Raw genomic sequence first — 12,187 nt, forward strand, 5'->3', positions numbered from 1 at the left:
ACACAATTCCACATTCATTTTATTTGCCTAAAATCATAGTACTCTGTGTAAACTTCAAAAAAATGTCAAGAAGAACTGGAAGAGGAAGGAATGAGCTTGATTATTAGCTGGTACATCCTGCCACAATTACCTTTGCATCCTAGTTTAAAGTATTCATATATTCTCAGAGAGAGACATCTCTATAGCTGTTTGTCTCTAATTTTTCACCATAAATCCAATGCCATTTTCTCATATGTGTTTGGCTGACTAAGCCTTTTTTGTTTATTTTTTCATCATTTTTTATATACCGATGCATACATATTTATATGTACATTATCTCTGTTCTATATATATCATGTATAATGCATATGTAAACATAAATACATGATTTATTTTCATGTATTTTTACATTAAAAAAGACCCTGAAAGTTAGTGGCTTAAAGCCAAAATATTTTATCACTCATGGCTTTTCACGTTAACAGGGCTCAGATACATGATCTTCCCTGGTGTTTCCTAAGCCTATTTCAGTCAATAGTTACTGGACTTGAACTCCTCTGAAGGCTCACTTGTGCTGGTTATCTTTGCTCACATGTCTAGTTCTTCAACTGAAATGGCTAGAAAACTAGCAAGTTAGTCAAATGCTGATTACACTTTCTCTTCATAAGCCTTCTCCCCGGGGCTATTTTGGGTTCACTCAACATACTGCTTTCTTGTGTTGGGCTTCCTACCTAGTAACCACCTTCCTCAATGGCCTAGAGAGAAGCTGGGAGGTGTCTCATTACCTAGACTCAGAACTCTCAGAATATGAATTCTTCCACAAACTTTTGGTCGAGAAAGTCACTAAATCCAAACTACATTTAAAGGAAGGGCAAACACACTTCACCTCTATTTGTGAGAAGCAGCATTTTGATACAGAAAAGGAAGAGATCCATGGTAATCCTCTTTGGAGGAGGAGGAGGAGCTCCTCCTATTGGAGGAGCTTTTGCAGCATATAGAATTCAAAATTTGTATGTATGTTGTTTGTTTGTAGCCTTCCACTATGTTGTAAGCTTTAGAGAGCAGGGGAGTGTTTTCCCCAGTGACTTGCAGAGTGGTTTATGTTGAATGACTTCTTTAAAATACCTACTTAATAGGTGCATATCAGTATAGCAATAAAACATTAGTTATTATCAGTGAACATATTTCAAAGAAATGTCAAGAGAATCAGAAAGAAAAAGTAGTGAAAGAGATGAGACGAGGAGAAAATTATGTTTCCAAAGTGTTAAATGTCTTTCTTCACCACATGAACAATTCAGAGAAATTTCAGACTTATAGTGTGAATGTGTTTTTCAATATTTTGTACTAAGCAGCAGCAATAACTCATTCAACGACCTGTAGTAATTTAGCTTTAAAATGATATCTTAACTCAAGTTTCAAAAAAAAAAAAAAGAAACATTAAAATCATCACAACAAACTAACTCAGTTATTCATAGTATTCATATGGAGGAAAGATAGATTTTTGGACTAAGACATCAAAAGTTGCTAGAAAGTTAGAGGAATAATCACAAAGAAATGAAAGCCAGAATTCTTATTAAGTGACAGACTGTGAATTTGTACATATGTATCAATAGCTCCTAAAAATTTGCATGCATTGATAAGGTCTTGTAAAGATAATTTAAGAACATCTTCACTATGATAACATGTTAAATCAAATAATCACTTTCAAGCCCATTTAATTTAAATAAATGTACACATGTTTGAAAATATGGCAACAAATATGTTGTGTAATTAATATAAACTATAATACCATGCTATATTTTATGAAATTTTGTTAGTATAGATTTTAACATACTTATAAATTGGTTTTATTTATAGAGAAAGAGATGATAATACAGAAAAATATATTTCTCTCTAAATTGTAAATATATGAACTCTACCAAGCAGTACACATTCTAGTGTTTATACTGTGAAAACTTTTGAAATAATTTATGCAATTCAGAAATACAACATTATACAAATCTTAACTTTAATTGTATCCAACAGGCTTTTCAGATATTTGATATTATAAGTGTTTTATTTTTCTAGAATCTGATATGTCAAAGCATTTTTCAGAGGAAAAGAATTGTAGAATCACAAAGGAAATATATTAAATTTAAAAATAAATTGATATAAGTAAAGATGAATTTGCATATTGTGACTATTTCAAACATTAACATTCACTAATCTTAAAAAGAATTTAATTAAAACTATTGTTGTTCTGTCGCTAAGTCATCTGAATATTTGCTACCCCATGGATTGCAGCATTCCAAGATTCCCTGTCCTTCACTCTCTCCTGGAGTTTGCTCAAACTCATATCCACTGAGTCAGTGATGTCATCCAACCATCTTATCCTGTCTGCCCCTTCTCCTCCTGCCCTCAATCCTTCCCAGCCTCAGGGTCTTTCCAGTGAGTCAATACTTCGTATCAGGTGGCCAAAATATTAGAGTTTCAGCTTCATTGTCAGTCTTTCCAATGTATTTTCCTTCAATGTATTTTCAGTCCAATCAATGTATTGATTTCCTTTATGATTGAATAGTTTGTCCTCCTTGCTGTCCAAGGGACTCGAAAGAGTCTTTGTCTGTCAGTCTTACTTTTTCTGTACAGGCTACCTCTCCATGATTTTGTATTTACATAATGGAGACTTTTCTCTACCATAGACACCACTCAAATACATATATATGCACTTGTACACTAGCCTCCAATCAGCCTCCAGACATCTACAGAGATTTAGTCAATTGTGACCTTGAGAGGCTACACGTATAAAAGTATAATTATAGCTGCTGAAGAACACATATATGGTTAACCTGGAATGTTCTGGAAGAGAAGAGGGAGGGAGGGACCTATAGGAAAGACTGACACTCAGAAATAATTAGAATGATAGTTTGAATTCCAGCAGTATTAATTATAGGTGAATGACTTTGGGAAGGTTGTTCAACTCCATATATAAACACATATATGTATGTGTTAAACACACACAAACACACACACACACACACACACACACACACACATATATATACACACACACACATATATCTCCTAGATTTATTTTCAGGTTTATTTAAAATCACTTAAGAAATTTCCTGGCATGTATAAAGTATATGCTCAGTCACTCAGTCATGTCCTATTTTTTTGCAATTCCATTGACTGTAGCCCAACATGCTCAGATATATATGTAGATTCTAAAGTGTATGTTGCGTGTGCTAAGTTGCTTCAGTCATGTCCAACTTATTGCGACTCTATGGGCATAGACTTCCAGGCTCCTCTATTCATGGGGTTCTCCAGGCAAGAATACAGGAGTGGATTGCCATTTCTTCCTCCAAGGGATCTTCCTGACCTTGGAATCAAACCCACATCTTCTGTATTAGCAGGTACTTCTTTTCCACTGAGCCACCTGGGAAGCCCTGGCATGTAAAATTATTAGGTAAATATTAATTATCTATTTTTATCTGAAGAAAGTAAGCATGCCTGGTAAAAGTAGAAGAGATGGTGAATAAAAAGTAGTGTAAGCAATTCTAGTGGAAATGCAAGTTTGAATGCAAGCTTGAATACAAAGAAAATTAAACTCTGATTAAGGGAGCGAAGGAAACTAGAGTATGGCCAAAATACAGGAGTGGAAGATTACAAAGACACTAGAAAATGTAGTAAATGAATAAACATGCTCATCCCACCTTTAACCTCAAATATCACTTTGGGTATGAAAGATACAAACAAGCCTCAGTAAAAATGCTGTTCCAATGTAATCTATATGAAGAGTCTATATATTTGCAGAGAATTATTGGTTGCAAAAGGAAAGTGAGTGTCAGCTTCATCCTTTTGGAAGAAGAGACCTATTTATTTATTTTTTATTAGTATTATAGCTACTAGACCATCATGTTGTTTGTCTTATCTGCAGTGTCCTTTCTGGCCTTGCAATTCAGGCAAATGTAAATCAAAAGCCTTTAGAGTTATGGATCCTGATGATTCACAAGGTAATCTTGCAAACACAGCAGGGAAATATACGATTTGCAAATTGCTTAACTGACATCTCTGCTATTATCCTAAAATATTGTTGCAGTAGAACTCATTTTATAATATTTCAGCTTGATTATATTTTAAAACTTTACCTTTCTCAACATAAATATATTGCCTCCTATTTGCATATTTTTATTTTTTTTAAATGGTATGTGTATTGAAGTGCAGGGTATTTTATTTCCAGATGACCAAAAGTTCTCCTTTTCTTGTGAGTTATTCCTACATCGGTTAAACTTCTCCTATAGAATTATTTTCTAATCCCTTTGCACTGGACTTTCTTACAGTTACAAATTATGATTGAGTTTGCCTATAGATTAACATTACAACACTGCTAAAGATTTTCAATTTTGAATTATGTCTATTGAACACAGAATTCATCTTTGGAACTTTCAAATGATGATAATATCTTTAACTAGAGCATTTTTCATCAATCTAATATACTTTCCCTACAGTAGGCATTTAAATGTACTTACCAATATTATACAAGTCTCTCTTCACTCAAGTACTTCATTCTGCAAAAATGTAACTATAGGGCTATAGGCAAAATAGGCAAAAATGTAAATATAGGGCTATATTCTCACAGACTTTTATTAATTAAACCGAATATTAATAGTGATGGTGATGGTAATTTCAATGCAGACATATACCTTCTTTAATACATGTTTAAAGAACAAAATTAAAATTGTTTTCATCTATTAGAAAATATTCCATCCATCTACATCTTGTCAAGTAGATATTACATGGTTTAAGTGGATAGATACTGTTCAAAGCAGAGTACTAGACTAGAAAGAAGATGATTCAATTATAAATCATGTAATCTCTTACACAAGAAAAGGGGGGATTAGTGCAATTATCTCTAAGAACACTGCTGTTTTAGCCATTTAATGGTGATACTTTAAATCTCATTTATGGATGAATAAGCAAGATTGTATAACTATTAAAGTGTAAGTATTTTGAAACTGTAGGTATGTGTTTTAAATCCTATAAAGTAAAAATTAAATAAGAAAAATAAGGATGTAAGTGGTAAGGAGAAAATGTTCCCTTGATGTAGAGACTTTATTTCTTTGAAGGAAAAGATTAATTTAAAATAAGAAATTCTCTTTCTCTGCAGCCGTTCAACTGAATTTAATTCAGATTTTGTCTGAGCAAGTAAAGAAACCACCTTGATCAACTCGTCATTTGGAAGTGACATTAAAAAATGAATTAGTATTGGAAAAAGAAGGGAGACAAAGGACTTAAATCATATATTCAGAGTAAACCAAAGTTATATATCTTAACATTAATCTAGGAATTTTATAGGGCAGTATATAGGAAGGGAAACCATGTTAGAAAACAGCAATGTAAGAGAAATGAGTTTTCTTGATCACCAAGCATATAAAGTCATTTACCAACATGAAACAAGCAGCGATATTTCTTTGGAAGAGGGGACAAAGACAGACAGAGAGGGAGAGAGAGAGAGAGATAATTCTTTATGTAGAATAAGTATTAATTCTTTCTGGCTAGTCTTCTTAATTTACTTTTTGGAGGATATTGTCTTAGAAACTATCTGTACAGAAATGATTACATCAAAGATTTCTGTATTTGACAATATTTCATATATTTATGATGTTTTGAATTCTAAGATTCATTGCTCCCTTCTGCTTGGGTTTATAGTACTAAGATTCAGTTTTAACTAATACATAAACAAATTCTTTTGTTCTCTTTTTCTGAAATTTTCCAATCCTTGGCAATACAGCAATCAAAATAGAAATTGATACTAAAGAAGCTGCAACAAATGTAATATATATTTATACCTCAGGGAAGAGTTTCTGAATGTAGAAAATTTGAAGATCATTTTCTTTTCAAGTATTAATTATATATTACATGTAATTTTTATGAGTCTGCCCTCATATACATATTTTTAGTGGAGTTTTTACAAATAACACATTTGAACACATTCCTTCATCTATGTAAAAACAAGGAAATTTGTGATGGTAAATAGTATGTGTGCTTAGCTGCTCAGTAATATCTGACTCTTTGAGACCCCATGGACTGTTAAACTGATAGGTTCCTCTGTCCATGGGATTTTCCAGGCAAGAAGACTAGAATGGGTTGCCATTTCCTCCTCCAGAGGATCTTCCTGACCCAGGGATCAAGCCCATACCTCCTGCATTGGCAGGCAGATTCTTTACCACTGAGCCATATAGGACTTTAATTATGAAGTTAAATATAATGAAACATATCAATAAGCAAAATTTATATACAAATGTTTATAACATCCAATTAATATCTGAGCTTAGGGAACTTAAGTACTTTCCCTAAGTAGTGTGGAATAAGCAGTGGTCCCCAATCTTTTGGCACCAGGGGCCTGTTTTGTTGAAGACAATTTGTCCAGGGACTAGGTGTGGGAAAATAGTTTCAGGATGATTCAAGCACATCACACTTATTGTGCACTTTATTTCTATTTTTATTATAACAGCTCCACCTCAAATAATCAGGCATTGGGTCCCAGAGATTGGGGACCCCTGGCCTAGAGTTCTTCAAAATATACATTATCATCATTATTAAGAAGGCTCTCATTTGCTCATAAAATATGTGTGTACAAGTATGAGAAGTGAGAGGCAAGAAATGGGTGTTCTGCAATTTCATACTTCTTTCTGAAGCTTCCTGTTAACAATTAAGTGTAAATGGATAGAAATAAAGCTTTATTTCTTCATCAAAGAAGTCCAGAAAGAAGACACAATTTTAAAAAGTAAAGATATTTAAAAACAGAAAAGTAATATGTTGTTCATTCTATTAATCCATATTCTTTGCAGTTTTAGATGACTCATGCTCTCTACAATTTGCCTTTTGTTACTTTACCTAGCAACAGCAAATCTTGCCCTAGTGAGATGTGTTAAAATGTTAATATCTCAATGGCACCATCCAACAGTGCCCTTAATTGGAACCCTATGGGAAGTCTAAATAGGAATATATTGAGGAAGCAGAATGAGAAAACTGCAGAAGAGAAAATCTCAAAGAGGCAAAGGTTAAATCTACTGAATAAAGGTAGGACCTGGTCAATAGAGGAATAAACAATGGGACATGTGGACAAGAATTCAAATTTATGTCTACATAAGTTGCTGAATTACAGCATAGTATATTGATAAATTTGAGCCCAACTTGAGAAAAGAGATGATTTCTTTTGTGCATGCCCAGCAGTCATGTAATATAACTTCCAATAGATTATGTATATATTATATATAACTTCCAACTTTTATATATATATAAAAGGCAATGGCACCATACTCCAGTACTCTTGTCTGGAAAATCCTATGGATGGAGGAGCCTGATGGGCTGCAGTCTATGGGGTCGCTAAGAGTCAGACACGACTGAGCGACTTCACTTTTACTTTTCACTTTCATGCATTGGAGAAGGAAATGGTAAGCAACTCCGGTGTTCTTGCCTGGAGAATCCCAGGGATGGGGAGCCTGGTGGACTGCCATCGATGGGGTCGGATAGGGTTGGACAAGACTGAAGCAACTTAGCAGCATATATATATATATATATATATATATATATATATATATATATATATATATCAGTTCAGTTCAGTTCAGTCGCAGGGTTGTGTCGACTCTTTGCAATCCCATGAATGGCAGGACGCCAGGCCTCCCTGTCCATCACCAACTCCTGGAGTTTTCTCAAACTCATGTCCATTGAGTCAGTAATGCCATCCAGCCATCTCATCCTATGTCATCCCCATCTCCTGCCCCCAATCCCTCCCAGCATCATGGACTTTTCCAATGAGTCAACTCTTCACATGAGGTGGCCAAAGTATTGGAGTTTCAGCTTCAGAATCAGTCCCTTCAATGAACACCCAGGACTGATCTCATTTAGGATGGACTGGTTGGATCCCCTTGCAGTCCAAGGGACTCTCAAGAGTCTTCTCCAACACCACAGTTCAAAAGCATCAATTTTTCAGCGCTCAGCTTTCTTTATAGTCCAACTCTTGCATCCATACATGACCACTGGAAAAACCATAGCCTTGACTAGACTGACTTTTGTTGGCAAAGTAATGTCTCTGCTTTTTAATATGCTGTCTAGATTGGTCATAACTTTCCTTCCAAGGAGTAAGCGTCTTTTAATTTCATGGCTGAAATCACCATCTGCAATGATTTTGTAGGCAAAAAACAAATAAGTTCTGACACTGTTTGCACTGTTTCTCCATCTATTTGCCATGAAGTGATGGGACCAGATGCCATGATCTTAGTTTTCTGAATGTTAAGCTATAAGCCAACTTTTTCACTCTCCTCTTTCAGTTTCATCAAGAGGTTTTTTAGTTCCTCTTCACTTTCTGTCATAAGGGTGGTGTCATCTGCATATCTGAGGTTATTGATATTTCTCCCAGCAATCTTGATTCCAGCTTGTGCTTCCTCCAGACCAGCATTTCTCATGATGTTCTCTGCATATAAGTTAACTAAGCAGGGTGACAATATACAGCCTTGATGTACTCCTTTTCCTATTTGGAACCAGTCTATTGTTCCATGTCCAGTTCTAACTGTTGCTTCCTGACCTGCATATAGGTTTCTCAAGAGGCAGGTCAGGTGGTCTGGTATTCCCATCTCTTTCAGAATTTTCCACAGTTTGTTGTGATCCACACAGTCAAAGGCTTTGGCATAGTCATTAAAGCAGAAATAGATGTTTTTCTGGAACTCTCTTGCTTTTTCAATGATCCAGCAGATGTTGGCAATTTGATCTCTGGTTCCTCTGCCTTTTCTAAAATCAGCTTGAACATCTGGAAGTTCACGGTTCATGTATTGCTGAAGCCTGGCTTGGAGAATTTTGAGCATTATTCTGCTAGCCTGTGAGATGAGTGCAATTGTGCGGTAGTTTGAGCATTCTTTGGGTTTGCCTTTCTTTAGGATTGGAATGAAAACTGACCTTTTCCAGTCCTGTGGCCACTGCTCAGTATTTTTTTTCCAAATTTGCTGGCATATTGAGTGCAGCACCTTCACAGCATCATCTTTCAGGATTTGAAATAGCTCAACTGGAATTCCATCACCTCCACTAGCTGTGTTCATAGTGATGCTTTCTAAGGCCCGCCTGGCTTCACATGCCAGGAAGTCTGGCTGTAGGTGAGTGATCACACCATCGTGATTATCTGGGTCATGAAGATCTTTTTTGTACAGTTCTGTGTATTCTTGCCAACTCTTCTTAATATCTTCTGCTTCTGTTAGGTCCATACCATTTCTCTCCTTTATCGAACCTATCTTTGCATGGAATGTTCCCTTGGTATCTCTAATTTTCTTGAAGAGATCTCTAGCCTTTCCCATTCTGTTCTTTTCCTCTATTTCTTTGCATTGATCTCTGAGGAAGGCTTTCTTATCTCTCCTTGCTATTCTTTGGAACTGTGCATTCAAATGGGAATATCTTTCCTTTTCTACTTTACTTTTCACTTCTCTTTTCACAGCTATCTGTAAGGCCTCCTCAGAGAACCATTTTGTCCTTTTGCATTTGTTTTCCATGGGGATGGTCTTGCTCCCTGACTCCTGTACAATGTCATGAACCTCCGTCCATAGTTCATCAGGCACTCTGTCTATCAGATCTAGTCCCTTAAATCTATTTCTCACTTCCACTGTTTAGTCAGAAGGGATTTGATTTAGGTCATATCTGAATGATCTAGTGGTTTTCCCTGCTTTCTTCAATTTAAGTCTGAATTTGGCAATAAGGAGTTCATGAATATAGCCAGTCAGCTCCCGGTCTTGTTTTTGCTGACTGTATAGAACTTCTCCATCTTTGGCTGCAAAAAATATAATCAACGTGATTTCAGTGTTGACCATCTGGTGATGTCCATGTGTATGTAGAGTCTTCTCTTCTGTTGTTGAAAGAGGGTGTTTGCTATGACAAATCTGTTCTCTTGGCAAAACTCTAATTAGCTTTTGCCCTGTTTCATTCCGTATTCCGAGGCCAAATTTGACTGTTACTCCAGGTGTTTCTTGACTTCCTAATTTTGCATTCCAGTCCCTTATAATGAAAAGGACATCTTTATTTGGTGTTAGTTCTAAAAGGTCTCGTAGGTCTTCATAGAACCATTCAAATTCAGCTTCGTCAGTGTTACTGGTTGGGGCTTAGACTTGGATTACCATGATATTGAATGGTTTGCCTTGGAAATGAACGGAGATCATTGTCATTTTTGAGATTGCATCCAATTACTGCATTTCAGATTCTTTTGTTGACTATTCATTAAAGACTCTTTTGGTTTAAAGGATTTCTAATTTCCCACCTCCCACCTATCATTTGGGTTCTGAAAGAGACTGACTTATCTATCCTTTCAAGGTGGTAATTTCTGGAAATTTTCTGTTCCCTTGCATGTATCTACTTCTCCCTTCAACACATCTCTTTCTTAAATTACTTTATAAAATTTTGTTAATAGTAGTATGAGCTATTTTGATTCTTCCTAACCCTTTGCTAGCAAGAGCAGCTAACTAATTAGTAGGCATATAGTCTACCTTCAACATGTCACAGGAGGCAGTATTTACAAACATGTTTCTACTATATTATATTCCTGACTGCAGTGCAAATGTCTTGCCATCCAAATGCTAAGTGAATGATATTTGCACTTCCCTTATTTTTTTGTACTGATGCTTACATTGATCAGAGTAATTGATTCTACCTGTTGTTTCGGAAGCATAAACACCTCACTGGCTTAACAAAATTTTGCTTTCCTGTACATCAGAATCAAATATAGGTAACTGGGGTTGACTCAGTAGATGTTCTCTGTTTCATGCAGTCATTCAAAGATGCAGAATCATTAAAAGAGACACTTCCATACCCCAGAACCTTCAAATTATCTATCTTCTCCATGTATCTGGATGACAAGGGCAAAGACTGATGGTGAGAATTGTGGGAGAGGTTTTAGGGGCCAGACCTTGAAGTAGAAAATATTGTTTTTGGCACTATTTCATTGAACAATCTTGGTCACATAACTCCTACTTGATTTGAAGATAAAAAACTTTCTGTATTCTGAGGAGGAAATTGAAATATTTAACTCAATTAATAACATTGTCTCTAGCTCATGAGCAGATCTAAAAGTAGATATGTAAAGTGCCTTTAAAATATAAGTCACTGTAACTCAGGATAATCAACTTAGTCTAACTTTTAAGCCAGTCACTGACATTTGGTGAATAATAGGATACCAGACATTTTTTTACTCAATTGTCTGTATTTTCACAACTAGCATAATCCCTGATGACTCCAATTCTACCAATTAAATTACATGTGCAGTAATAAACAGCTATGGAACAGCCAGTGAAGTTGCTCAGTTATGTCTGGTTCCCTGGACTGTAGTCTACAAGTCTCCTTCATCCATGGAATTTTCCAGGCAAGAGTACTGGAGTGGGTTGCCATTTCCTTCTCCAGGGGATCATCCCAACCCAGGGATCAAACCCAGGTCTCCTGCATTGCAGGCAGACGCTTTACCATCTGAGCCACCAGGGAAGTCCATCAACATAAAGAGCTATAATATATAATAAAATATTTTATTTAAAATGTCTACTAATTCATGTTGTTAACAACTTATTAATAAAGCCACTGGTTTCTAATTCAATATTTTTCTTGATTTATAGTATAATGAAAGTGATACTGAAATGTTTAGTTATTTCCATCACAGTTTATGTATTTATTATTTTCCAAGAATGTTATTTCTTATTTTTGTTTTCTTCTGTTGGTCTATTCCTCAATGAATTATATAGTATATATTTTAGGACTGATTTCCTTTAGGATTGACTGGTTGGATCTCCTTGTAGTCCAAAGGACTCTCAAGAGTCTACTCCAAAACCACAATTCAAAGCATCAATTCTTTCGCACTCAGCTTTCTTTATGGTCCAACTCTCACATCCTTACATGACTACTGGAAATCCATAGCTCTGACTAGACCAACCTTTGTCAACAAAGTAATGTCTCTGCTTTTTAATATGCTGTCTAGGTTAGTCATAGTTTCATAGTTTTTTTGTTTTTGTTTGTTTGTTTGTTTTAAGACAAACACACTTTAATTGACAGTATACAACTTTCCAAAATATATTTTTGTAAGAAAATGGGAGGGGTGTTCGGGATGGGGAATACATGTAAATCCATGACTGATTCATGTCAATGTATGGCAAAAACCATTACAATATTGTAAAGTAATTAGCCTCCAACTAATAAAAATAAATGGAAA

This window comes from Odocoileus virginianus, chromosome 18, assembly GCF_023699985.2.
Source record: "Odocoileus virginianus isolate 20LAN1187 ecotype Illinois chromosome 18, Ovbor_1.2, whole genome shotgun sequence".
Taxonomy (NCBI): Eukaryota; Metazoa; Chordata; class Mammalia; order Artiodactyla; family Cervidae; genus Odocoileus; species Odocoileus virginianus.